Below are 25,885 nucleotides of genomic sequence, written 5' to 3'. Positions count from 1 at the left end.
CAACCCTGAGCTACAAATACTCCCTTCTGTAATTTGTTGAATTAAATCACAGCTGGCTCAGTTCACACAGCATGTTAAACCTGAACCAAGCAGTGGAGGCTTTCCTAGAGTGTCCTCATCTGAAATCTCATTCCAACCCATCGCTCTCCGTGACATTGTTTCATTTGGACAAAGATACCCACAAGATCCAGGATTCGGGTCAGAATTGTGAAAGCAGCATCAAGTCCCACCTATGCAAACTCCATGTCTTTCTGTACGTATGTCCAATGCTGTTTTATTTATTTATCTATCTATCTATCTATCTATCTATCTATCTATCTATCTATCTATCTATCTATCTATCTATCTATCTATCTATCTATCTATTTGTCCAATACACAATACATATGGAAGAGAAAAAACATGATGTAATATATATAAAGATAATATGTAAAAATAGAGGAGAAGATATATTAAAGGAAGAAAATATATATGAGATATGAGATAAAGGAAAGACAATTGGACAGGGGACGAAAGGCACACTAGTGCACTTATGTACACCCCTTACTGACCTCTTAGGAACCTGGAGAGGTCAATCATGGCTAGTCTAAGGGAGAAATGTTGGGGGTTAGGGGTTGATACTATTGAGTCCGGTAATGAGTTCCAGACTTCGACAACTCGATTGTTAAAGTCATATTTTTTACAGTCAGGTTTGGAGCGGTTAATATTAAGTTTGAATCTGTTGCGTGCTCTTGTGTTGTTGTGGTTGAAGCTGAAGTAGTCATTGACCTGTAGGACGTTGCAGCATATGATCTTGTGGGCAATACTTAAATCGTGTTTGACACTCCTCCTCCCCCTCCCCACTTTTCTGGTCCTACTATTAAAAAGACAGATTTTCTAACACATGATTCAAAGTCTTCAAATGTCTTCAAGAACTGTGGAGGTAGCCCCAGGCAATGCATTATACAGTGTCTGTTCCGTTCTGTTTCTATTTAGGGGAAGCAATGCTAATTTTGAATTGGATGGATTGGAGCATCACTCATTGCTGCTCCTCAGCTAACTTCTCTGCATTTATTTTATAGCATCTTCCTTCTTAAATGCTGATTTTGCAAACATCTGCTTCACAGTTGCAAAGCCATTACTTTTATGAGCCATACATATTTTAGATGGATTTACTGGTGACCTTTGTTAGGAAATTGGATGTTTTTGTTGTTGCTAACATTTCTATATAATTGATAATGTTGTTACTGTTTCTAGGCTACTTTTTTTTTTTTCAAATGAAATGCTGCAACTTTGCCAATCTTTGTTCTAAATATAGTTAATCAGATAAATATTATTTAACTTCTTCTGGCTTTGAAACAACAAGTGTGATTAATCCTTTTAGAGTTAAATATACATATTTCCTCCACCATTCAGAGGAAATGAGTAGCTAATCTTTATTTTAGTTAATTTAGCACTTGTCATTTTGGTAATAGGTTTTAAATAGATAATATAAACAATCCAGAATAAATTACAAGCATTTAAGATTAATTTGAATCAATAAGATAAATAGGCTGATCTGCTGCTTGACTGAGACAGAGTTAAAATTTAGGATATGTTACTCACATAAGATGGAGAATTTAATCTGCTTAATTTTTTTTTTCACACTTAGTTCCATTCTATTATACAACATACAAATTGAGATGAATGAATTACAGCATTTTAAAGCACTTTTAAAATGTTATATTAACTTATTTAGGACCATACTCAATCTGATACTAGCACATCTAAACACTCAGACATTGTGGTTCTAAGATTAAAATGTCAACAGAAAAACAGAGTTGGAAACAACTTGGAGGTCATCTAGTGCAACCCCCTGCTCAAACTGGAGGCCCTATACCGGTGAATGGTAGCCTTTTCTGGCTCGGGTGACAAAAGGATGTGTACAGGTGCAATAGTGCACGCATGCATGCCCATACCCACAATGAATGCCCTCCCCCCACGCATATGTACAAGTCCCTGTTCTGCCCCCGCACATGCATAGTGGCTTCACTGAAGCTTCCAGACTTCTGGTAGGCCTGTTGGGATGCTTTTCACTCCCCCCAAGGTTCAGGAATGCCTCCTAAATCCTGGGGATGGCAAAAAATGCCCCTACATTTTTCCCTGCCCCCCCCCAGGTTTCAGGAGGCTTTCCTGAAGCCTGGGGAGAGTGAAAATTGTCAAAAAGAAGATCAGCTGGCCAGTATGCACATGAGTGCTGGAGCTGACATGGAGCAACGCCTCACGTGCCCTCAGATATATCTCTATGTGTGCCACCTGTGGCATGTGTGCCATAGGTTAGTCACCATTGTTCTATACCATTCTGGACAAATGGCTGTCCAATGTCTTCTTTTTTAAAAAACCCTTCAGTGATGGAGTATCCACAAATTTTGGAGGCAAGACATTCCACTGGTTAATTGTTTTCACAGTCAGGAATTTTTTTTTAGTTCTAGGTTTGTTCTTATCAGGCTGAAAGCCATCATGTGGAGTTAGAGGCTTTGGCCTGCCACAGTAACACAGCATAAGGGAATTGGGAGGGGTTTAAGAGAAGCTATAGCCACAACAAATTCCTTTCTCAGAGTCCAAGGTCATATTTTGTTCTGCGTCAACTGTACGAAGGAGGAAGTTGGTGAATCCCTGCACTGGACTGATCCACATGATTGCACTTGTGGGTGTGGGAATGTGAGATAAACCTTAACCTGGGTGGAGTACTGGAGATAAATTAGTATCGGAATGGACGAAACGTAACCAACATGGCTCTGCTAATAAATTGAACCTTTTGTGTGAGAAGTGGAGTGGATTCTGATTTATTTCTCAGATGCTATTTGGAGCGTTGACAGTTCTTTCCTTTCTTGGTTTCTATCCATTGCTTCTTATCCTGCCTTTTGGTGCTTTGGAGAAGATGTTGACCCCCCCCCCCCTTGCTTGGCAGCCCACTTGCATTTACAATCACAACATATGTTTCAACTCTCCATCACCACCTGATTTCTAGGCCAGTACCTTAATGACTATACTAAACTGGTACTCATTTTTGTCTATATCTATAACTATATGTGCATATATAATATGTATAGAAGGACTGGGTAGGCCAGTGATATCGAACCTTTTTTCCCTCAGGTGCCAAAAGAGCATGTGTGCATGCTATCGCGCATGTGCGAGTGCCAACACCCATAATTCAATGCCTGGGGAGGGAGAACACAGCTTTCCCCGCCCCCTGGAGGCCCTATGGAGGCTGCAAATGGCCTGTTTCCCAACTTCTGGTGGGCCCAGTAGGCTGGTGTTTCGCCCTCCCCAGGCTCCAAAGGCTTCCTTCCTCTCTGGAAGCAGAAAACACTCTCTCAGACCCTCTGTGTGAGCTAAAAATCAGCTGGATGGTACACACATACATGTTGGAGCTGAGCTAGAGCAACAGCTCGCAAGCCAGCAGATATGGCTCGACGTGCCACCTGTGGAACCCATCACTGGGATCGCCATTACTGAGATAGGCCATGTCGCTTGTCTAAGACACTTTCAATTTGAAAATTCTTTGGGATTCTTTCACTTGCATCAATTCTAGAGCAGAAATTTTTGAACATGTTTAGTGTAGGCATCAAAACTGTGAAAGCCTCAGAGCAGAAATGGCCTATGATTTATCCGCTCTGTTCTTATACAAGTAAGTCCTTGATGTATGACCACAACAAATTTCAGACTGTTGTTAAGTGAGTTTTGCCCCATTTTATGACTTTTGTTGCCACAGTTGTTAAGTGAACCACTGCAGATGTTAAGATAATAACACAGTGACTTTGCTTGTAAGGTCACAAAATAGAATAGAATAGAATATCTTTATTGATTATTTACATTAAAAAATACAGGAAAAAAAGTCACAAAACAGACATAAACAAAAACAAAACATGATCCATATAAACATATAAATAACGTCATTCATAGTTACAATTGTATCTTGAACACTCAACAATTTACACAGTTGCCAACGTGCTCGTTGGCATTGTTGCTACAGCTTTCTAATTTTAGTTTTGTTTTATCAGCCTATTAATTTCACATTTACATTGTTATATTCTATATTGGCCAAGTGTGATAGGACACGCAAGAAATTTGTCTTGGTACATATACATAAAAGATGGTTACATTGATGCAGAGACACGGCAATCATCATAAAATACGAGCCGGTTGCTGAATTTTGATCAAATGACCATGGGAATGCTGCAACAATAATAAGTATGAAAAAGTGATCATAATAATTTTTTCCCCAGTGCCATTGTAACTTTGAATGATCATTGAATAAATGGTTGTAAGTTGAGAACTACCTGTACTGCTTCTGTTATATTTCTCCATGTCTGGCTTTCAATTCATTTTAGATATGGTGAAAAAAATCTCATTGGTACTTTACTCAGCTTCAAAGGAAATCTTTAGTACATGACCTCGTATAAGTACGTCTCTTATGCAAAACAAATGAATGATCATCTCTTTAGTCATTTGATAATCCAACAAGCCAATATTGTAAAGCTGTTCAGAAAAACAGCCCTTATTAATAGTGAACAATCTTTTCTCAAACTCTGACTCTTCTTTATTAATAGAAGCAGAAGCATGCAAGCAAAAATGTGAAAACTTTTATATACAGTGTCATCACATCATAAATTGTAGTGCAGTTGCAAGAATCATTCAAATCTGTTAAAGAAATCTTATTCAAGTCAAGTTATCTTGAGAAGATGCTCTCAGGAACCCAAACTCATGAAAAAGAATACTTTCTCAAACTCTTGGTCTCACCCTTGGATATCAGGTAAACTACACTTGCTTGGAAAATAAATGGTAGTTGTAGTAGCTTGTCTACTGTTGTAATAAATAGATTTTAGAATGAGAAATGTTACTTTGAGTATGTGTGTTTTAATTGGGGTTATTAATGCATGATTTTATTGTTTGAGAATCTGTTTTTACTGTTTTAGAAATTGTTTTCATTTGCTGGATAATAATAATCAAATGAGATTAAATATTGAGGAATTATTCAATTAAATATTATATGATTTTATTATTGTATAATGTAGAGAATTGTTATATAAATTATAATATAAGTAAGGATTTAGCAAATAAAATAAGTTACACTAATAAATATATGGAAGAAATGTATATTGAAATGAATTAGAAATGTAAATATTTACAATATATCTACGGAGAGTCTATGGAGAGGGGCGGCATACAAATCTAATAAATAATAATAAAATAATATGTATATGAAACTTTATGTGTACTGATCTTTAGCTACAATTAAGATAAGAAGTCGGATTCCTAAGATTATATGTTTGTATGTTATGTCATGTCAAGTTTTTGTGTATATAAAATAAAATTTTAAAAGAACAGCAAAAAAAAAAAGAATTTTAAGTTGGTATATTGCATGGAAACAGCAGTTTTGGTTAATAAACAGTCTGTTCTTATTATCAAGTAAATCAACCCAGGCTGATTCTGGATTTTGCTTACATCACGAACTAATGATTATTTCATCTCACATCTGAGAAAAGTGACAAAAAAGTATGTGACAATTTATGTTTATTTTTATTTTTTTTTACTTTTTGTAAATACATGGGTTTATATGCTTCTATGTTGAAAGATAATGAATAATAATTTAATTAGCTTAGAACCTGTTTAGCAATGATTTAACATAAAATACAGCAAGGTGTGTTTTATATCATCGGATGCATATTTACTGAAAACACATTGAAGTGTTTTATCTATGCTACAATTTGTGTGCCTCTCTGAAAAAATTATTGTTGACTTATTATCAAGAAGATTGAAAAGATTTAGGTAGGCTTGAGCAGGGGGTTTGACTAGAAGACCTCCAAGGTCCCTTCCCATTCTGTTGTTCTAAGGATAAATATAAACAATAAATCATAAAATAATAGCTTGGAAATATATTTGGAAATATATAAATATATTTGGAAATACATTTGAATGATAAACAAACAAACAAACAAACAAACAAACAAATAAATAAATAAATAAATAAATATTTGAGAAGTGTTTAAAAAGGTATGGGTAAATCTCAAGTTGTTATTATTTAGGATAATACAGTTATAACACAATTACCTTTTACAAAAATACAAGCAGAAGCTGTAACAATTCTGGATAAATCCTAAAAACAAACAAACAAACAAACAATAACTTCACATAATTTTCTTGTAAGGTTAAATAACATGCAAAGTACAAGAAGGGAATTAGGAGTAGCAAAAGAAATAAAAGTTAAAGACATAAGAGAAACGAAAGGAAGTGCAGCTAAATCTAGTTTATACAAGTGTCATTAAGTATATTTTATTATCCTTGAGAACCAGGGTTCCAACTTACCTCGCTGCTAGTTTGCTTCCTCTGCACTGAGTGGCTGCATCCACAATGCCAAAAAAATATTAAAAAATCACACACACACAGATCCAAAAAAGCCCAAAAGAAGATGACGATGCATGCACAGTGCCAAAAACCCATCTTCTGCACATGTGCAGAAGAAAAAAAGCCTGGGAAAAAATTCCCTCCCCCCAAAAAAAATTCAAAGAAATTTTTTAAAAGATGGTGGCATCCACTGACCAACACCAACCAAACCAATTCCATGAAATAATCGTGATGTCAACAGCAGGCTGCTACCAGTTCGGGCAAACTTGCCTGAACCAGGAGGAATCCATCTCTATTTCTACATATTCATATATTACTCCATAAATTCTCTTATTCTTTAAAATTCTCACCTCTCCTTATGAGGATCTTGTCAGCCCCATTCATCCATAACAATTTCAGTTTTCAACTTCTTCATTAACCATTACATATTTCATATTCCATATTTGAACTTCATTCTCTCTATCTGACCAAATTATCTCAACATAATTATTTTGGACTGCTCGTTCACTGTTCTTTTCAATCTACAGTATATTCATTCAGCACCCATTCATTTTTTCCTCTACCTGTTCTTATTGTATCTCACATTAATTAAGTGTCCCATTTTCACTGTATTAAACTTACTTTTATGTTTCTCCTGACATACCCACCTCTCAGCTGCACGTAATGGTGTAGGCAGAAGTTCACTGATAGATATAACTATTATAACTTCTTTTGCAAGCATTCATTCCTTGCGAACGGCCAGATACTACTACCCTCTATCTTTCTGCAAACATTTGTACATCTTAAGATTTGTCAATTACTTTTTCCATTTTTAATAAACTTCCCATTGAATCATACAAATTCTTCTATGTGCTTTAGTTTATTCATCAGTTTTATATCTACTTTGCAATCATCCGTTTCATCAGTGAACATAATATTTGATTTTTGAAACATTTATTTCCAAAATCTATTATTCTCATTGTGTAACAGTCTGTCTAATAGTCACTGCAAATCATCTGAGTACTTCGCCAAAAATCTGATACAATCTGCATATAATGCATTCACATTTATAATTATAGATCTGGAATCTCTCTACAAACATGGCCTAAAATGGCTAAGGGATACATTAAATAACTAAGGGGACATGAATCTGCGGAGAGGGGCGGCATACAAATCTAATTAATAATAATAATAATAATAATAATAATAATAATAATAATAATAATAATAATGAATCAGAGGTGGGATTCATATAATTCTCCTACTGATTCGGCCAGCCCTGAAAATGTGAGCACGCACGCTCACTTCGGTCATGCATGTGCTTTCTGCGCATTCACATGGCCTTCCATGCATGCGCTTTGCTCACTCGTGCAATATGCATGCAACTTGAAAATGTGGCTAAATAGGGCAGCATAGCACTGGGGCAGGTGGGCAGCCATAGGTCGTTTACTACCGGTTCACTTGAACCAGTTTGAGCCGGCTGAATACCACTTCTGGGTTTGATATAGCTTTGTTTTATTATCCGTTGAGAGTTTTTCTAAGCCTTCTATTTATTCCCAGCTTATAGAAGGTAAAACCAATTTAAAGGCATTGTTTTAATTGCCAAGGAATGAAATGCTTCAGCTCAAAAAATTCAGCTGTGGAACTTGCTGAGGGATAGACAGAATTTTGAGAGGAATTCACCTTCCTCAATTGCCAGTGTCTTTGCACTGACTTTTAGCAGAGGCTTGACTTTTTAAACAGGGAACTTTTATTCTGGCATTTTCAGCACCACTCCAGCTCAGCTTAAATAGAACAGTGAACAGACTTCTGAAAGCTCCTTTTATACTATGGCTGTCAGACACCCAACTAATCACAATGCTTTAATTTCCCGCTCTAAATGCCTCTTGTGCTTAACCAATCAGGCTTCAGCAGAAGCCTTCCTGGCGGGTCATAAGTCAAGGACTTTGCATTTCTGGTGGGTTGTAAGTCAAGGGCTTAATAAAACACTTCTATTTTTTTATTGATGGTAGTTAGAATGCAAAATTGCAGGCAAATTCTGCCAAAAGCCAGCAGTTTGATCCTGACCATCTCAAGGCTGATTCAGCCTTCCATCCTTCCAAGGTTGGTAAAATGAGGATCCAGATTGTTGGCAGCAACATGCTGACACTGTAAACCGCTTAGAGAGGGCTGCAAAAGCACTATGAAATAGTATAAGTGCAATTCTAAGTCTAAGTGCTATTGCTACTGCTATATACATGTATATGCACGAATAAATTTACATGTAAAGATTTATGTTTTACAAGACTTAAAGCGTAGTTTATAAACCGCAATGCCTGGATTCATACTATACTTGGTGCCAAAATCAAACAAATTATTATTTGGCTTAGGTTCATATTTAAACTTTCCCTCAACTTACAAGGCTGCTAGTGGAAGCCATGGCTTTTTCTGCACTAGAATAAAGACATCCCTTCCTGCATAAATAAAAGGGGGAAAATGTTACTTCTGTGGACATATTTTTCTAAATTTGAACTAGCAGTTTATATATATTTTTTAAAAAGGGAAAAGGTGTTTAGCAATTTTGCCACTTGATCATCTGGCACATTTTAAAAGCATAACAGCAAAAGGGAACATCAGGGTATCTCACAAATATTTGCTTGGGCTTGCTGTATTTCTTTAACTCCAGGAATTTGTTTGCAAATGAATATGTTGGGGTGTGTGTGTGTGTGTATGACTATGAGTATGTATGAATATGGGTATGGGTATGTATATGTATAACAACAATCCACCCATCTCTTTCTTTCTTTCTTTCTTTCTTTCTTTCTTTCTTTCTTTCTTTCTTTCTTTCTTTCTTCCTTCCTTCCTTTCTTCCTACCTACCTACCTATCTACCTACCTACCTACCTACCTACCTATCTACAGTATCTGTCTGTCTGTCTGTCTGTCTGTCTGTCTGTCTGTCTGTCTGTCTGTCTATCTATCTATCTATCTATCTATCTATCTATCTATCTATCTATCTGGGGGAGCTATTATTATTCTCCACCTTATAGTCAAATGCAAACCCATGAAATGAGGGCTAAAATTAAATTCTGAAGTTGTAGAAACTTTCAGGTGCTCGCCAAATTATATATTTGGTTTTACGAACTTCTTTAATTAGTTCATTCCAAACGACTCTGGGATTCCATATGCCTCTTCTACAATATTATAAAAAAAACATAAGAGAGGTAGCTCTTAACATCACATAATTAAAATAACATATGGCTTTGTTTCTTTGGTTGGCCCATAACACTTCAAATTCAAAAGCAGGGCTATGAGATCTGGGCTGTAAAGAATCAGGTTGCCACTAGGGAATAGCAATGTGACACAGAAAGCTCTTTGCTGCCACCCACTGCTTATCCAGATTTTTACAAATTATATCTGGTAGCCCACTCAGGGGAGACTTTCATGTTTAAATATCCTTACATATAAAGTCAAAAAGGATACACCTGTAATAAAATAAACAAATCAAATACATTTTGACTCCATTCCTTTTCTGTAAGAGGCAGGAAATTAACAAATTCACTGGATCATGGATCAATTGCGAAGATAAAGGACTGATTATCCGCAAATGCCTCTTCACCCATCAATGCCTGCTTGAATATGTACATGAAAGAATATCACCCAAAATAAAACTTTCATACCACCTAGTATCCTATACAAGTCTGAAGACATTTATTGGAACTGTGCAAAAATAACCACAAATAAATAACGGCCAACTGGAGAGTTCGTGAAACAACCATATTAGATGGTATTTCAATACAGTGATCCCCCGGTTATTGCGTCCCCGACCATTGCGAACAGGGTAATTCGCGATTTTTCAACCCGGAAGTCAAAACACCATCTGCGCATGCGTGCCCTTTTTTCTATGGGCACGCATGCGTAGATGGTGCCCGGCAGATCAGCTGCTGGGCGGCTTCCCTGGGTCTTCCCCCTCTTGCTGGCGGGAGGGCGAGCAGCGGGCATCAGCAAGGAGTTTCCCCACCGCCCACGCAAACTCCTCGCTGCCGCCCGCCCTTCGCCCGCCCACACCATTCATTCTCGCGGCCAGAGCGAGCGCGGACAAGCCGTTCGCTGGCGCTACCTGTCGCCTGCCTGCCCGCTAGCGAGGAGCTGCCTGCCTGCCCGCTAGCGAGGAGCCGAAGATTGGGGGCGGCGCGGCTGTTTTAAAACGTCGCCACCGGCATGGGGGGCTTGCCAGCACCCCCCGGACCCCCAACCCGGGTTTGGGGGGCTGCTAGGAAGCCCCCCATGCCGGCGGGGACGTTTTAAAACACCCGCGCGACTTTCCAATGAGTCCCGAAGACAAACGCGTTGTCTTCGGGACTCATTGGAAAGTCGCGCGGGTGTTTTAAAACATCCCCGCCGACATGGGGGGCTCGCTAGCACACCCCCAAACCCCCAACACGGGTTAGGGGGTGCTAGCGAGCCCCCCATGTCGGCGGGGACGTTTTAAAACACCCGCGCCGCCCCCAATCTTCGGCTCCTCGCTAGCGCTGCGGAAGTAAAAACACCATCTGCACATGCGCAGATGGTGTTTTTACTTCCGCAGCGCTACTTCGCGAAAACCCGCTCGTTGCGGGGGGTCCTGGAACGGAACCCTCACAACGAGCGGAGGATCACTGTATATCATATTCTATTTTCAGAGATCACAATTATGGAAACTATTACTTCTGTGTCATAATGGTCATAGGCAGTGAAGGGCTACCAAAATTTTTACTACCACACTGTGGCCATGGCTTATGCAGGACATCCTGCATTTTCTTTCAACATCTTTAAGTGCAAATTGGGTGTTCTGGAGTGGAGCTCCATTTTCATTACCGCACTGCATTCCCCTCTGTCCAGGCAGAAGCCCACCCCTGCCTCTATCTTTCTGCAAACATTTATACATCTTAAGAGTTGTCAATTACTTTCCTCGTTTTTAACAAACTTCCCATTTAGTCCGACAAATTCTTCTATATGCTTTAGTTTATTCATCAGTTTTATATCTACTTTGCAATCATCCATTTCATCAGATGAACATAATATTTGGTTTTTGAAACATTTATTTCCAGCTTCCAGTTATTAACATATCCTATTTTCAGATATCACAGTTATGGAGACTGTTACTTCAGTGTCATAATGGTCTTAGGCAGTGAAGGGCTACCAAACTTTTTACTGCCACACTGTGGGTGTGGCTTGTGCAGTATGCCCTGCATTTTATCTCAGCATCTTTCAGTGCAAATTGGGTGCTCTGGGGTGGAGCTCCATTTTTGCTACCCCACTGTGTTCCCTCTGTCCGGGCAGTAGCCCACCCCTGGTCTTAGGACAAGAGTAGAGAACTATGGTCCTTTTATGATCTGTGAACTTTAACTCCCAGTTTCCTGAGCCACCATGGGAGTTGAAGTTCACAGGTGGTAAAAGGACCATAGCTCTCCCACCCCTGCCTTAGGACATCATCTGATGTACCCTCAGTTCCCTGGACTACATTTATTAAATTTACTACATAATTGATACAACCCTAAGTGGCACTGAGTTAGAAGCCCTACTTATTGTGTATTAGTTGTACAGTGTTCCCTCGATTTTCGCGGGGGTTACGTTCCAAGACCTCCCGCGAAAGTCAATTTTCCGCGAAGTAGCGGTGCGGAAGTAAAAACACCATTTTTGGCTATGGACAGCCAAAAATGACCCCCACGCACCCTTTTTCAAAGCAGCGCAAGGAGCCGGGCTTGAAATTAGGGCAGGGAGCGACAAAAGTGCGGAGGCCGGCAAAGATTGCTTTGAATGTCGGCTGCCCCCGCCCCCCAGTGCCTCCGGCCCCCTCGCCGCTACTGCCCGCCCGCCCGATCCAATCTCTCACCGGCTTTCTTCGGACATGGGTCCTCCTGCAGCAGCGCTGGCAGCTACGGCTTCTCGTCCTCCTCATTCGGCTGGTAGCCGCTCTGAGCGCTTTCAGAATGCCTGCCTCGCCCCTCTCACAGTCCCTTAGCTGAGAGCACTTTCGTCCCAGCTATCAGCGAGGGGGCTGCAGGAGAGGTGGGGGCAGGCGTTCTCACAGAGAGGAAGAGGGAGAAAGAGAGAGAGAGAGAGCAAGAGGGGGGAGAATGGAAGGTAGAGAGAGAGAAAAAAATGATAGAAAAAGTGACTCTTGGTGATGACGTCATCGGGTGGGAAAAACCGTGGTATAGAAAAAAAACAGCGGAGTATTTTTTAATTAATATTTTTTAAAAAACCGTGGTATAGCGTTTCGCGAAGTTTGAACCCGCGAAAATCGAGGGATCACTGTACTGTTAGAAACCCACTCCTAAGACCATCAATCTAGCGTTGTTATATTATACCTTCAATTGTCCCTCTCACAAGCTGCCTTTGCAGTTAACTGCATTTCAATGAAGGCCATGCAAAGCTTTGATGAGAATCACTAAAGGTTGTGTAATTCAGTGAAAATGATTAAATAATATGTGAACTGGCATAGAAGTCTTGGTAGCGTAGTGGTTAGAATGCAGCGAATGCTAATTCATTGCACACTACCAGGAGTTTGATCCTTATTGGCTCAAGATTGACTCAGCCTTCCATCCTCCAAGATTGATAAAATGAGGAGCTAGATTGTTGGGGACAATATGTTGACTCTGTAAATAGTTTAGAGAATGCTATAAAACACTATAAAGTGGTATATAGCTTTAATTGCTATTGCTAAAGACAGGAAATAACTCTGGTCATAATGATATCAGAACAGAGAAAGACAGCAGGCGGATGGATGGATGGATGGATGGATGGATGGATGGATGGATGGAGAGCAGCAATTAATGGAAGTGAATAAAGTACAGGGAGAAAGATGAAAGAGGTCAAGTCCAGTTTGGATTGTGTTTCAATTATCAAAGGCAGCTTTGGTCAAAAATGGCAATTCCATTAGTGGATAATGCTTAAGATTCATAGGACTACTTCCATCATTATTTCATAACTCATACTACTGGCAAAGAAAAAAGTATATATCTATTTTTAAAGATGGTATTGCTGAAATTTTTTTGGCCTAGGCAGGTCTGGCTAAGACTGAGCTCCTCTGTCCTTGAAAACAGTTAATGACTCTTCTAATATAAAATCCTAGAGCGAGAAGCAATCTTCACTTGACTCTAGGCAAATGAATTTCTCACCAGACTTCATATCACCACTATTGTTGAAAAGCTGACAGTCTTAGCAAAATAACCCATTGGTTGTTAATTAATTATGCTCCTAATGAGTCTCTATGAATACAACCGGGAAGGTATGATCTTACAGCTTCAAGACCTATAAGTAGAAAGCCATTTCTAATTTGGGGATATTGATACTATTTAAAAACACACACACACACACATACACATACACACAAAATATGTAATTGGGCAAGAGGTTTCTTAGATTAATCAATATTAACATGTTGTCACCACTGCACCAAAACTCAAAATGATGGACTTTGTTGAGATCTCCAGAACTTTTTGTGGGCCAAGTGATGCAACAGGTAAGAGAAACAGCAAGTGTCACCACATTTCAAAAGAGACACTGAAACTCTGGAGAAGGTGCAGAAAAGAGCAACCAAAATGATTAGGGGACTTGAAACCAAGACTTACGAAGAGAGATTGCGGGAACTGGGCATGGATAGCCTAGAGAAAAGGAGGGCCAGAGTGGACATGATAGCTGTATACAGGTATATGAGGGGTTGCCATAGAGAGGAGGGGGCCACTCTATTCTCCAGAACACCAGAGGGTCAGACGAGGAACAACGGCTGGAAGCTGACCAAAGAGAGATTCAACCTAGAAGTAAGGAAGAACTTCCTGATGGTCAGAGCAATCAACCAGTGGAACAACCTGCCTGCGGAGGTGGTAAACTCCCCAACTCTGGACACTTTCAAGAGGAGATTGGACTGCCACCTGGCTGGGGTGCTTTAGGATTCCTGCTCAGGCAGGGAGTTGGACTTGATGACCTGCATGGTCCCTTTCAACTCTAACAATAAATAAATAAATAAACAGAAAGATTTAGAAAAATCCTCCAAAATGAGTCAGTGGTTTCACGCCTTGAGGTTTTTCAAATTAAAATCAGTTACAATAAGAAAATTTGCAGATGGAATGTGATGATAGATAGGGCTCTACTTATAGCCATTCATGTAGTGACCGCTCAAAGTTACAACTGCACTGAAAAAACTGTGACTTATGACCATTGCCACGGTAACATTCCCTGTGACTTATGACCATTGCCACGGTAACATTCCCACAGTCACAGGATCAAATTTTGGATGCTTGGCAATTGTCTGATATTTAAGATGGTTGCAGTGTCCCTGACCAATGTGATCATCTTTTGCGACCTTACGACAAGCAAAGTCAATAGGGAGAAACCAGATTTACTTAATAACTTAATACTTAAGTGTTATTTATTTTAACATCTGCAGTGATTCACTTAGCGATCATTGCAAGAAAGGTCATAAATTGGGGAAAGCTCACCAGTTGTCCCACTTAGCAACCAAGGCAGGTAACAGCTTATGCCCAATACGTAAGGAGGCGTGGTGGTGGTGCTGTGGCTAGAATGCAGCATTGCAGGCTGACTCTGCCCCTGTCAGGAGTTCAAGTTGAACTCAGCCTTTCATCCTTCCAAGGATGGGAAAATGAGGACCCAGATTGTTGGGGGCAACGTACTGATCAGTGATGGGCTGCCTAAATTTTTACTGCCACATTGTGGCTTATTTTGTGGCTTGATGGGCTTGTGACCAGGTAAGAGTGGCTTGCCGGCCATGTGACCAGGTGGGAGTGGCTTGACAATCATGTGACCAGGCTTAAAGGTCATGTGACTGGGTGGGAGATAGGTTTTCAAATAGGTGCTTGGACACTTTTTCAGTTGATTAAGTCACATTATTTGAATAGCCACAAAAAGGACAAATGATAGACAGCATTATTTTTTGAGGAGCACAGTAACATTTTAAGGTTTTGAACTGAACCCACAAGGTTCAGTATGATAACAGATTAGGCAAGTAGCTCAGTTTTCTTTAATTGCTATAAAAGTTCAGTTCTAGTTAATGATTTAAATGATTAAAGTGTTTATGGGTAAAAACATACTATTTAATTCTTTCCTATTTGAAAAGTAATTAAGGATCATACTAAGGTACTAGAGAAGGAAGGACAATAAAAAAAACTATTAAGTATTCAATAAATAGTGCATAAACTTATTACCCCCCACTGCCTCCCCCCTCGCGGGGGCAGCAACCCATTACTGGTGCTGACTCTGTAAACCCCTCAGAGCGGGCACTATGAAGCAGTACATAAGCCGAAGTGCTATTGTATCTAGAGCAATAAATGCTGGGCGACTCTTCCTGCTCTTATGAAAAAAAACAGAAGTCTCAGAGGCAGGTCCTGCCCTGAGTGAAGCCTCTGGGCTCTTGGCCAAGCCCAAAGCAGACAAATCCCTTTAAGCAATAACGCTTGGATGTTTCCCATGATTCATTCCCCCACCCCCACCCGAAACACAAGCCTGCCTTTTTAATAAAGCCCCCAATAACAATCCGTGCTTCAAAGGACAAGGGCTAATCACTTCCTGCTTAGCATTCTAGCCACATTAGCGGAGAGAGGATAAATCACGGAAAGCAGCAAGATACGGTGCAACTAATTTTCATGTTAGAGAGAGAGAGAGAGAGAGAGAGATTACCTTTAAAAAGCAGGGAGAGAGAGAGAGAGAGAAAATCACACCACTTCCCCCCCTCAAAACCATTAAAACTCCAAACATTCTTGACTATCAATGTATGAATTATTAATACACACACACACACAAATAAACACACAAACACACATACAGGGGTGGGCTCCTGCTCAGGCAGGGGGCAACACAGTGGGGAAGCGAAAATGGAGCTCCACCCCAGAACGCCCAATTTGCACTGAAATGTTGAAAGAAAATGCATAAGCCACGGCCATAGTATGGTAGTAAAAAAAAATGGTAGCCCTTCACTGTATGTGTATGTATGCATGTATGCATGTATGCATGTATGTATGTATGTATGTGTATAATTAATTTTGTAAAAAAAAATATTTATAGTAAAAAAAATTGGTAGCCTTTCACTGTATGTATGTATGTATGTATGTATGTATGTATGTATGTATGTATGTATGTGTACATACATATATCTACATCTATACATCTATACATCTATGCATCTATGCATCTATGCATCTATGCATCTATGCATCTATGCATCTATGCATCTATGCATCTATGCATCTATGCATCTATACATCTATACATCTATACACACACATATATAAAATATATAATATATAATATTGTATATGTATATGTATATGTATATGTATATGTATATGTATATGTATATGTATATGTATATGTATATGTATATGTATATGTATATGTATATGTATATGTATATGTATATGTATATGTATATGTATATGTACAGTATATGTATATGTATATGTATATGTATATGTATATGTATATGTATATGTATATGTATATGTATATGTATATGTATATGTATATGTATATGTATATGTATATGTATATGTATATGTATATGTATATGTATATGTATATGTATATGTATATGTATATGTATATGTATATGTATATGTATATAATAAATATATCCTAGTCTCCCTTAATTTTCAAATTCAGCAAAAACATGTGACATATGTATGTATGTATGTATGTATGTACTGTATGTACTGTATGTACTGTATGTATATATGTATGTATGTATGTATGTATGTATGTATGTATGTATGTATGTAATAAAAAGAAGGAAAAACTAGAAAGGAAGCTGCTGCTTCTCCTTCTCCAAAGGGGAAAAGAAAAAAAAATATTTTTTTTTCTTTTAAAAAAAGAGGAAAGCTCATCTGGTAAGCCACCACGGAGTGAAGTGCCTCATACTGATTCCTGATTTACATAGTCCCAGTTGGAAGCTAATGAAGACTGCTGAGGCACCTTTCAACGTGCAGCTAAACCTTCATGTATTTAAAAGCCGGGAAGGCGCGCTTGTTGCTGGCAAATTATTCATCTCAGATCTGAAGTTTCTGACACTGCCTGCGTCAGATAAACTGTCACCCAAATTGCAAACTAATTAGTGATTCAAACATTTTCGAGCTGATTGATGACAGAATAATTTACGCTTGTTTCTCAGTTTCCAGCTGGCAGGGGCTGCTGACTGGAGCCCTAATTAGCGTGAGTACATCAGTCATTTTCTTGCAAGGCAGCACATACAATTAAAAGGCCTTTTAAATGGAATATCACATTAAAAAGGCTGGTAGATGCAAATGTGAGGAAACAGCACTTTAGGAAGAAATGACAACAGAACCCCATAAACCAAAACAGAATAGAACAGTGTTTTTTTTTTTTTAAGGGAAAAAAGAAAGAAAGAAAGAAAAACCAGAAGGAACTTTTTTTTATTTTGCATGGATTATTTAACTAAACAAAACAAGCCAGGAGGCAAATTATACGTGCTAAATATTTCTTAACAGGAGAAGCTGTTTCTCGTATGAAGATTCTGGGCAAATAACTGTGTGGATTTTTCTTTTCTTTTCTTTAAAAGATGTTGTCCCAGTGGCTTCTAGAATAAAGGGCAAGTTTGCAAGAGGGTGCCCTTCTGCAAACACTTTCCAATTTGTTTGAGTTAGCTTCTTTGTCTTCCCTTTCTATATTTAAATTCCCATCCCATCAGACTATTTACCTGATGCTTTTAGATTAATAAATCCAATATGTACTTAGCTTATTGAAACTGAACTAGCATTGGAATCCCAAATATCGTGCCCAGGGACTCTGGTGTCCCCACGGTGGCTCTCCTTAGCATCCACCCTACTTCCTCAGCCACCTACTTTGTAACACAGAGAGAGAGAGAGAGACAGACAGAAAGAAAGAAAGAAAGAAAGAGAAAGAGAAAGAGAGAGAGAGAATATATTGTAAAGCAGAGCTGTCAAACTTGCAGCCCGTGGACCAAATGCATCACACACTGGCCACATCGACCCCCGGTTTAGCGAAGGGGAAAAAAATCCTGATAGGTCATGTCCCGATGCGAGTTAGACACCCTTGCTGGAAAGCATGGGCATTCAAACTTTTTGGCTTTCCTGGGTTGCATTAGTGGAGAGTAATTCTCTTGTGCTGCATATAAAATAAATAATATAGTTCAGTGATGGTGATCTTTCTTTTCCTCAGGTGCCCACACGCATAATTTTTTAATGCCCACATGCATAATTTTCCTCATGCGCAAGTGCCCACATGCATAATTCAATGCCTGGGGAGGAAGTAAACAGCTTCCCCCACCCCCCAGAGGTCCTATGGAGATGGCCTGTTTCCCAACTTCTGATGGGCCCAGTAGGCTGTTGTTTTACCCTCCCCAGGCTCCAAAGGCTTCCTTCCTCTCTGGAAGCCAAAAGCACCCTCTCAGAACCTCTGTGTGAGCCAAAACTCATCTAGCTGGCATACACATGCACATTGGAGCTGAGCTAGGGCAACGGCTTGTGTGCCAGCAGATATGGCTCCACGTGCCACCTGTGGCACCCATGCCATAGGTTCATCATCACTGATATAGTTAATGTATCTTCCTTCTTTCCTTCTTTCCTTCTTTCCTTCTTTCCTTCTTTCCTTCTTTCCTTCTTTCCTTCTTTCCTTCTTTCCTTCTTTCCTTCTTTCCTTCTTTCCTTCTTTCCTTCTTTCTTTCCTTCTTTCTTTCTTTCTTTCCTTCCTTCCTTCCTTCCTTCCTTCCTTACTTACTTACTTACTTACTTACTTACTTACTTACTAGTTTATATTATGATCTTGTGGGGCCACATTACTACTTGTTCAAGAATAAACGAAGCCCTCTGAACATACCTGCTGTAAAGTCATCTGTTGGTTTCCAGCATCACATTTGTTTTGAATAGCCCAATGATTGGTGGCTGCAACCAAGCACTTTGTTTGGAAATATGTTCATTGGGCTGGAAAGATAGCAAAAATTCAAGCTAGAATAATATGGAATGACTTGTAGGAGAAGATATCCCCTACTGCAGCTCTTTTGTAAATAGGAAGGTCCCCACATCCAGGAACTATTTCGAAAGACTCTGAGATACTCTGAGCAAGGAGCCTTGTTTTCCTGAGTGCTTAACAAATTACTGTTGCTTCTCCCAACTTGAAGTTCTCCACGACATTGGCCTACAATTCCCATCAGTTTAACCACGGTGGGCACCGGCTGGCTGGCTGGCAGATTTTTAAACTTATTTATCAAATTTATTTGCCACCCATCTCCCCACAAGATGATGCCAATATCTGAGTGTGTTGGGAAAACATTAGAATGGAGAAGTGCCTGGAGCTTGGGTTAGCTAAACCTTTATTTTAAATTCATTGTTCAAAGGAGTGTATAACAAATAATGTATACAAGAAACCCGAGAGACTAGGAAAGGAAAGAGAGGTTTACAAAACACAACAGATGAAAAGCAATATCTCTCTAGAGAGGTGACTGTGAAGGAAGTTGTAAGAAAGAAGATCAGAGGCCTTCCTTTAATTTATTTATTTATTTATTTATTTGTCCAATACATAGGAAGAAAATAGACATGTGGTAATATATATAAGGGTAAAAGTGAACTTAGAGGAGAGGATATATGAAAGGAAGAGAATATATATGATAGGTGAAAGAAAGGAAAGACAATTGGACAGGGGACGAAAGGCACACCAGTGCACTTAATGTACAGAACTCACTAATATATGAAAACTGGGGTATGCTTTACTAGTTTCCTACTTTCTATAATCTAACTACTTTTCCCTGAGTTTAAACCAGGGATGAAATGCTACCAGTTCGGGCGTACTGGTAGCGATTGTTGCCAATGGTTCAAGGAACTGATAGAGTCAAAGCTTTCTTGCTTTAACCCACTGTGTATGTGCAAGGCCTTCTGCGCATGTGCAGAGGGTGAAAATGCACCAATCGTGGCATACACGTAGTGTGTGTGCAAAACATGAAGCATGCAAATGCAAAAGCACACACTTCCAAATCGATAGAGAAGGTAAGTAGATTTCAGCACAGATTTAAACCTGATTAAAGAGCCTCCATGAATCTTGACTCCTTGGTTGTATCTTCTATTTGGGGCTGTAATAGTAGAATTCAAAGAAATCTAAATACATATCTACATAAATAGTCTACAGAGAGGGGCAGCATACAAATCCAATTAATAATAATAATAATAATAATAATAATAATAATAATAATAATAATAATAATAATATGCATTCCTATCTGCCATTCACATTTTTGGTTCCCTACCTGAGTGGCTCTGATATTAAAAGACATGTTGTAATTGGCAGACCGGTAAGTTCTACTGTACTAATAGATCTTAATGCTCGCAAGATATATGAAGGGGCTGCGTCTTCTCCCAGTTCTTTCTCCCCCCACCTGAAAATACTGAATATCTTTCACCATGTGCTCCAGTTTTGACTCTGAGTGGGGTTGCAATAGCCTGAAGGAGTAGATCCTCAACTTAGAAGTTTCCCTCAAGTTACAACTACGGCTGGACTTAGAAGTTGGTGTGCCAATTATAGGCATATTTGGAGTGGAAAACTCTGGTGATCTGGATTCATGTCCTTATCATCAACAGAAGAGATTATTGTATGAGCTCTTCACAAACCTGTCTTGGAAGAAGGATCAGAAAATAAAATTGGTATCGGATGCAATATTTTGCATGCTGCTGGATATAGCCACAGTAGCCACTTGTTTCCAGTGTTGTTGCTACTGTGCTCGTTCCCAATAGGTTTTCACATGGAATTCAAAGTACAGATCATCCTTGACTTACAACCATTTGTTTAGTGACCATTCACAGTTACAATGTCACTGAAAAAAGTGGCCTGCTACGACTGTTTTTCACACTTATGACGATTGCACCATCGCCGTTGTCATTTGGCAAGTGGCGGATATTTTTGAGGGTTGCAGTATCTTGGGGTCATACGATCCATTTTTGTGACTTTCTCACAAGCACACTCAATGGGGAAGCCACAATCACTGAACAACTGTGTCACTCACTTAATACTTAAGTTCTGATACCAAAGTAACCTATATATTATGAACAGTGATGGGCTACCAAAATTTTTACTACCACACTGTGGGTGTGGTTTATGCATTTTGTTTCAACATCTTTCAGTGCAAATTGGGTGCTTTGGGGTGGAGCTCCATTTTCGCTTCCCCACCGCATTCTCCCCCATCCGGGCAGTAGCCCACCCTTATCTACTATATAAAGTGTATGTACACAAACGCACGCATAGCTCTTTTAAAATTATACACATTCAACTGCATTTAGTGTGATAGGAAAACATACCCAGAGCCCAGAAGGGAAAAACCGTACCTGACCGTACCTGTAGGAGCCCATCATCGAATATAATGCTGTATGCCCTTGTATATTATGTTTTGTTTGTATGTTTTTTGTCTTTGTTTTTGTTCTTTTAAATGTAAATATTCAATGAAGATATTTTTAAAAAAACAGTGCATGCGTAAAAAGTAAAATCTCACGCGCAAGCATGAGGGTTTGATGATTTTTTTGCTTCCGTGCATGCGCAGAAGCAAAAAAAAAATTACTGAAATCTCACAGGCATGCATGTCCCCTTGTGAGATTTTGCTTCCTGTGCATGTGCAGAAGCAAAATCTCTCTGGGACATGAACATGCGCACGCCAGAGACCCAAAGCTGCATGTCCAGCTCCAGTTTTACTACCGGTGTGGCGTCCTCATCCATACCGGTAGGCAGTAATGGGCAGCCAAAATTTTTACTGCCACACTATGGGTGTGGCTTATTTTGTGGGTGTGGCTTGATAGTCATGCGACTGGATAGGAGTGGCTGGCCGGCCATGTGACCAGGTGGGTGTGGCTTGAACGATCATCATCATTCAAGTGAACTGTTAAGTCCTTGATTTACAATCTCACCAGTGTTGCTCTCTGGGGTGACAATTTGCTTCGCGTTTCCTGTGCTCTCCTTCCTGGGTCGCCCCCTGACTCAGGCTGGGTAGCTAGGTGAATAGGTGCCGATCAGCTGTTGAGAAAAGAGGGGGGATGAAATGGGCCCCCTGCCACTCCTGCTGGTGCTGGTCTCCCTGCCACTTTCTGAGGAGGAGGATGGGAAAGGGGATAGTCAGCTGGAGCTGGGCACACAACTTCATTTCTGCCGGTGGAACTACTTTCCACCCTGTCCTGCCTGCCAGTAGGACCCCGATACTGTAGCCACCAACCTGTGGAACTTCTTTCCATTCCCTCTAAAGTTAATTTTTCGAAAGGCTATGAAGGGGGAAAAAAAAGAAAAACTGCATCCCTAAAACATTACAAACCCAATTACTTTTTATGAATAACTGGGCTGGTGCCATGGTTCTAACAGCTGCATATTTATCATTGTTTTATTGCTTTTGTTCATTTTATGTGACAATATTTGTAAAGTGCTAAGCACTGATTGATGCTGATAGTGTATCAATTTAATAAACAGATATCTGGAAATGCAGTTAATTCTTTTTGGCAATGCTGGAAAGGAAAAGCATTGGAGTGGACAATTGATTGTAAGGCAGGGAATTTGGGGAGGAAGAGGAAGGGGATCACACAAAGGGTTTTTTTTGGTATTTGCAATTCTGGCTCATTAATCTCCCATAATAATAAAAAGCCCCCCCCCCTCTTCTGACTTTCCCTACATACCTGTTTCTTTTCTGAATGTATTGATACAACTGATAAAAAAGGAGGCAAAATGATAATGATACTGCATGACATGAGTTAAAAGTGTTGGAGAAGGTGCTTAAGTGCACAGTGAAAAGTTAGACACTAATTCACCATTAAAATTCATGAGGGACCAATTATTCTGTTCATCTAAATCGGGAGTGTCAAACTTGTGGCCCGTGGGCTGGATGTGTAACACATTGGCCATGCCGATGCCTGATTTAGCGAAGGGGACAAGTTGAGATACATCATGTGATGATGCCATGATGACACGAATTTGACACCCCTGATCTAAAGCATGGATTTCCAGACTTGGCAGCTTGTGGACTTTAACTCCCAGAATTCTATAGCCAACTCTGCTATGTATGTATGAACTATATTATGTAAATTAAAGTCCGCAAGACTCAAGGTTGCCAGCTTTGGAGACCCCTGATCTAAATCTATGCCAATGAGCTCTTTTGAGGAGAGTTACCCATGGTTCCACAAAATTGTGGCCTTGGGTTGTGAAATGTGACAAAGCAGGAAACAAGTGGGTAAAAATGCTTTCTGCTACCGTGACTGCCCTGGAGGCTTGTTCCCCCTTTCTAATGGCCATCAGGTTGTTGTCACCCAAAGGTGGGTTCCTCTTACCTTTTCCTACTCTGTGGATTGCAATGTCCCTAGAGCAATTTTGCTTCTGTACATATGCTGAGGGACAATTTTAATTCTGCGCAAGCTTAGAGAGCTGAAAAATCACAAAAAAATTAGAAACAAAGATGGCAGCACACACGGACTGGCAAAGAAGCACCAGAGCCTTCGTGCTAAAATTGCATCTTCAGCAGGCCACTACCAGAGTGGCAAACAGACCACTGGTAAGAACCCATCTCTGTTATCACCTCTTATTTTGTTTTCTCAAAGCCTCCATAGAAATGCATGTGGAGGTCAAAGCCCTTTTTTGAACATGAAGATGCCTGGGATTTTTTTGCAATCTGCCAGTTTCCCACCAAAGTATATTAAGTAGGACAAGCACTAAACGGGCTGTGGAGGTACAACAGCACACCGTGCATGCTGATGTTCATTTAAGTGTCTGCAACTTGTCTGCAACTTCACATAGTCATCAACGCACGTCTACATTGCAAAGGGGTTGATGCGTAAGCATCGATGCTGCAGATGGTTGCAGACAGGCCGATGGACACACCTCCTAAATCTCAACTATGCATTATGTGGAGATACATGTTCTGCATGCTGATTGGTTGATCTGACATTCTGAGGGGACTTCCTGTTGCTTGAGCCCTACCCAGAATGTTAACATTTGCAGAAGTATAAATGCAATAGCTATGCAATTGAATGACAGACACATAGGTCCCCTGAGGTGCAGTGATGCAGAATTCAATCTTGACTTCAGAATGAATGGAGCAGTGGTGGGTTGTTGGCGGTTCAAATAAGTTCTTCAGAACCAGTAGTAGAAATTTATCGCTGCTGGCTGAACCAGCAGTGATGATCAGCAGTCCATGCTCCCAAACCAGTCCTCCGGTTGCTGTGGCTTGGAAAAAATCCTCCGCACATGTGCCAAGGCTTCTGCGCATACGCAGAGGGTCATTTCCGGGTGTTTTGTGCAACATGATGGGAACAAGCATGTGAGCAAAGTGAATATGGGTGCGCAAAATGCGCACTTCCATCGGAACTGGTAGGGAAGGTAAGTAGAACCCATCCCTGGAATGGAAGGTTGAATTGAGAAAGCGTTCTTCATGAGCTAAAAGAAGAAATTGCAATCAATAGAGAAATGATTTCCATAAAAATAAAACTTCTCCAGTTTTGTTTTGTGCATCTGTTGCTGAATTAAATCACTCATGGCTACCATGTGACCTGAGCTGGTATTTCCATTGTTATCTTTTGGGGATAAGCACGTTGCAAAACATTTCTTATGGGGGTGGAGCATCTTTATTTAACAAGGCCCATGTTTTATTACTGAAGCATTTATGTCTCTTTAGCACAAAGGTATGTGCCTCTTGTGGCTAATTAAGTTGTGCCACTTCAGTAAAAAAAGAATGATGATAGCTCTAATCTCATATTTGTATTTACACTTGAAGTCTCCAAAAAAAAAATTGCAATCTTTTCCCATCGCCTTTTGTTCAGGTCCTTCCTGGCAATACGCAATAAAGCAAAAGAGAAAAGAAACACTTTCCAGGCTGAATAGCCTAGGTGTTAAAAACTACACCACCAGGCCTTTGTTGTAATGTACATGGAATATTTGATTATATGAGTTCCTCTTACTCCTCTGTGACCTCTATATGGAGCAGGTTTTCATGAATATAAACTGCCTGGAGGTTCAAACCTTGTTTGCTAAGGTGTTTTTGAGATTATCTATAGAACATGACAGATGAGCTCTTGACTCTTACAACACTCTAGTTTGGAACAAAGAGGAACCACGATGCTAAACACAAAGAGAATGCACAGAGGAAGATGTGCTAAAGCACTTCAATTTGCTTGGAAGAGTGGTGAAGGCTGAAAGCTCATGCTATTCACACTCTCGCAAAATGACATATGAGCCTGTGAGACGCAAAGTAGGTTAGGTAGGAACTGTCTTTGCAAAGAATTTGTTCAATAATTTATACCAGCAAATATACACAGACACATACAACATCAGCATTCATTTCCAGACTCTAATCTTTGGATTGCAGAAACCTAAGTGACAGGTTTATATAACTTCCCATTAGGAGGAGCTGAGCTACTTGCAAAGAAGTTTGCCAAACTAGGAAGATAGGTAAAAGACCCCCCCCCCCCCAGCACCACCCCTAAATCAGGGGTGGGTTCCATTTACCTTCGCCACCAGTTTGCATTGCGATGTTTCACGCACGTCCCTTCATGCGAATTCACTTCCATGCTTAGAAGGTGGTT

The 25,885-nt window shown here is 39.8% G+C and overlaps 1 long non-coding RNA gene across 1 annotated transcript; it reads right to left on the bottom strand.

Annotated features, from left to right (window-relative positions):
* Positions 1-6,057: 6,057 nt before the first annotated feature.
* LOC139158943 (uncharacterized) lies at positions 6,058-25,868 on the bottom strand. Its single transcript, XR_011557773.1, has 3 exons — positions 25,809-25,868; positions 19,173-19,276; positions 6,058-6,118 (listed from the first exon to the last, which is right to left on the bottom strand). It is a non-coding gene; the product is annotated as an uncharacterized lncRNA (long non-coding RNA).
* Positions 25,869-25,885: the final 17 nt, after the last annotated feature.

Source organism: Erythrolamprus reginae, chromosome 2 (assembly GCF_031021105.1).
Source record: "Erythrolamprus reginae isolate rEryReg1 chromosome 2, rEryReg1.hap1, whole genome shotgun sequence".
In the NCBI taxonomy this organism is placed as follows: Eukaryota; Metazoa; Chordata; class Lepidosauria; order Squamata; family Dipsadidae; genus Erythrolamprus; species Erythrolamprus reginae.
The sequence above is the reverse complement of the archived record's forward strand: the minus strand, read 5'-3'. Positions and strand labels throughout refer to the sequence as shown.